This window comes from Belonocnema kinseyi, chromosome 4 (genome assembly GCF_010883055.1).
Source record: "Belonocnema kinseyi isolate 2016_QV_RU_SX_M_011 chromosome 4, B_treatae_v1, whole genome shotgun sequence".
Classification (NCBI taxonomy): domain Eukaryota; kingdom Metazoa; phylum Arthropoda; class Insecta; order Hymenoptera; family Cynipidae; genus Belonocnema; species Belonocnema kinseyi.
This window is the reverse complement of record NC_046660.1, coordinates 85812893-85816747: the sequence shown is the minus strand read 5'-3', so window position 1 is coordinate 85816747 and position 3855 is coordinate 85812893.

Genomic DNA, 3855 nt, shown 5'->3' with positions numbered 1-3855 from the left:
AAATGCACAGCAACCGTGTCATGGTGTAAGTTGTCTGAAATAATAGCTATGCTCACATGCTTCAATTTGTTCTTCTCTTTATAGTAGATAACTACTGTAAAAATGGCCGCCTGATCATTATTTCAATGAGAAGATTGGATCGCATTTTTAAACACGTAAGCATAGTTTTCTGCATAATCAAACATAATCAAGAAATGTTCAACTGACGACAGGCGTTAATTACTAATCCGTTAGTACTTTATTTACTCAAACACTTTATACGTGAGAAGTTGGTTGAATCATGTATTTGTTTTAAAAAATTGCAAGAGCAATAACCAATTATTGTCGAATAATAAATTATAATAGTGAGGAATCATTTATCTTCAGAAAAATACTGTTCATTTATAAGATTGTGCTTTTTACTTAATATTTTTTCATAATAACTTTAAAAATTTTTAACTTCTTCAAACTTACTGGTTAACATTACTGAATAGTTTTTTCCGATGACTTCATGCAATTTTGGATCAATGTGAGTAATACAAAAAAATGGCATACTTGAAAACTGTTCTGCGGTATGCTGCCGCATAACGCCCGAGTGCGAGCGCGAGGACTCCCTTTACAACCGGCTCTGTAACTCAATGAATTCCAATTTGTCCATTTTCTTATTAGACATTTTTCATATTAAAAAAGTCAAGCTTTCTTTTGAGACTATTTAAAAAAAATCGTAGATGCCTAAATTGCGAAAAAAGTTAAATAAACAATTGATTTATTGAAAAAAATTGTTTAAACAATTTTTTTGTTATAAATAATAAAATAGGATGAAAGCGTGTAAAAAGCACTTTCCAAAACCCTCATAAAAATTTTTAATCGCGTAATTAGAAAGGAAGTTACAGGCGTTTAAAACTACCCTGCAGGCATTGGGGTTGAAAATTCAACCCCCCCTCACTCGGAGAGGGTTGGTAATCCTGGTCTATAAGTTTGTGGATTAACTACTGTTGGGTAGGCGAACACATTCCCAGAATTTAGAGACAATCGAAAAACATGACTTTTTGAGTTGGGGCAGTTGAGGAATAATGCCCCATATATTACAAATTGCATTGTGGTACGCATAATTATTACAACAGCAGTGAAGTGGCAGTGGTGATTCTGTGGGAGTGTTGCACTGGAGTGCAAACTCCGGTTTAAGATGTCAACTCAACCAAAAGTGTCCTAAAGTGCAACTAAACTCACCGCTACTACTCATATCAATGTTCCTTTCTCCCAACAAAGTTATATGGCATCCGCAGTTAGAAACCAGTTCCCAAAAAAGGATCAAACTATAGTAATCGAGTCAATACCCAATATCACTATCGATGAATACACTCATGCAATCGGAAAATTGGTAGACTCTAGAAAAATCTGATTTGCCTCTAGAATATCAAACAGTCGAGTTTGCTTCTATTTCGACAGTAAACAAACAGCAAATGACCTTATCAGTAAATACACAAATATAACTATAAAGGGAAACACAAAGGACCTACGACTAGTATTGACGAGAAGTTTAACAGGCTTATCAGAACAAACTCACCGCTAATCTTTATGAGAGCAGGAATGTCAGATCAGGGATGTATACATCCATCCGGAAGATGAATCAAAAGTTCCAGAATCTTTTCAAATTAACTTTGAGGAAACTTCCTACTGGATATATCTCTCAACAGATACCCTAAAGTGTTTTGTATGCAAACAAGTTGGCCACACTGCTAAGCTCTGTCCAAAACCTCCTCAAGGCGATATTCCTAACATGGAATCAAACTCAACAGCAGAAAGCACGACAGTAGACGCACCAAACCCAACATCAGGAAAACTGGCTTTTCCTGACTTAGCACCAAAAAGTAACCTCATGGATATCACTTTCTCAGGAACAAAACGGCCACACTCAGATACTGCATCTACCATGTCAACAGACAACGTGCAAGACACTTCTGCAAACACTCCAATAAACAAAACTAATAACAAAGAAGATTGGATTACAGTAGAGAACAAGGTAAAACGAAAAAGTAAGAAAACTAAAACTAATTCATCCCAATCAGGAAAATCAAATGAAGTTATACTGGAGCCCATTAAAGACATTATAGAAAATTTCAAGAATAAATATATCCTTCATTACTTACAATAGAAAAATGTTTTCGAAGATGCTACAGGTGTACCTAACCCTGCCTTGATAGCAAAGGAGTATTGTGATAACTTAGGCCTCTTTTCTTCATGGTGGAGGACATGTATCTCCACCTGAAGGATCGGAGTATTAAAAGCAAGCACACGAGAATTTACAACAAACTAAAAAATTCAGTTGAAGTACAGGAAAACGTTACTTCTGAAGATAATTCAGAATTCAGTGACCCAGAAACAAGTGGAACTGATAGACCTGATAATGAAAACTACAAACCCTAATATAGAAGATTATTACATACATAGATAACAGCGATCCATACATCCAAAATAGCTCTTAAAATCATCCAATGGAATTTAAACGGATTCCATCCTCGCTTTGAATTCCTTCAATTACTGCTCAAAGAATGCAATCCATCCATAATCTCCCTTCAAGAAACGAACTTTAAAGGAACCTATTCTGCCAATTTAAAAAATTACTTTCCTGTCTTCAAAAACCGAACCAACGCGGATCATGCCAGCGGTGGAGTCGCAACATACATTAAAAGGAAGATTCCCTTCGATGAAGTTGACTTGCAAACAGACTTAGAAGCTGTAGCGGTCCAAATAATATCTGATACAAAGTTATGTGTATGCAACATTTATATCCCCAACTGGTTTGATCTATGCATTGAAGACCTAAAAAATTTAATACTTCAACTACCTAGACCTTTTGTTTTACTAGGTGATTTCAATAGTTATGACACTCTTTGGGGATCCAAACGTACTGACCAAAGAGGTAAAATATTAGACGAACTTTTAAATGATTCAAATATAATGTTCCTGAATAACACTGGCCCAACATATTTTAACGTCGCCAATGGCTCCTTCAGTTCAATCGATCTCTCAATCTGCAGTGCTTCCTTACGACACCGCTTAAAGTGGAAAGTACTAGAAAATCTCTATAATAGCGACCACTTTCCTATTTTAATTGAACTTACAAGTCCTCATCAGAAAATATATGAAAAAGAAATTCGATGGAAGATACACCAAGCCGATTGGATGAATTTTCAAAAGTTTATGGATGAGAAAATTGAAGAATTGGTCGAACCTTCTCAAGATAACTGGAACCAAATAGATGACCTAATCCTAAATTTCATCAACCTAATTATTGAAGCAGCTGACTCCAGTATACCCAAAACCTTAAACAAATCCCGAAAACCCTAAGTACCCTGGTGGAATGAAGAAGTCGATGAAGCTCTCGAAGATAAAAAGCATGCCTTAAATGTATATAAAAAACATAAAACCACCGAAAACAAATTAGAATTCAAAAAGCTCCGATCTTTGTCACGCAGAACAAACAAGCTTAGCAGCCGAAAATCTTGGTTAAACTACATCTCCTCTCTGACGCACCATGCTCCTAGTGCTACATCATGAAGAAAAATAAATAAAATTCAAGGAAATTCAACTCCCCTTACCCTATTCTCACTGATAAAAGACGATAATTCTATACTAATGGACCCCGTTGAAATGGCAAACGAAATTTTAGATAGCTTCGCAAAAAACTCGAGTGACTCAAACTATAATCAAAAGTTCCTACAATTTAAAAATAGAAGTATTAACCAGGAAATCAACTTTGATCTGGAAGACATTTCGCCTATAAATTCCCCAATTACAATTACTGAACTCAGATCTACACTTAGTCAATGTAAAAACACTAGTCCTGGACCAGATAAAATACCAAATGCCTTC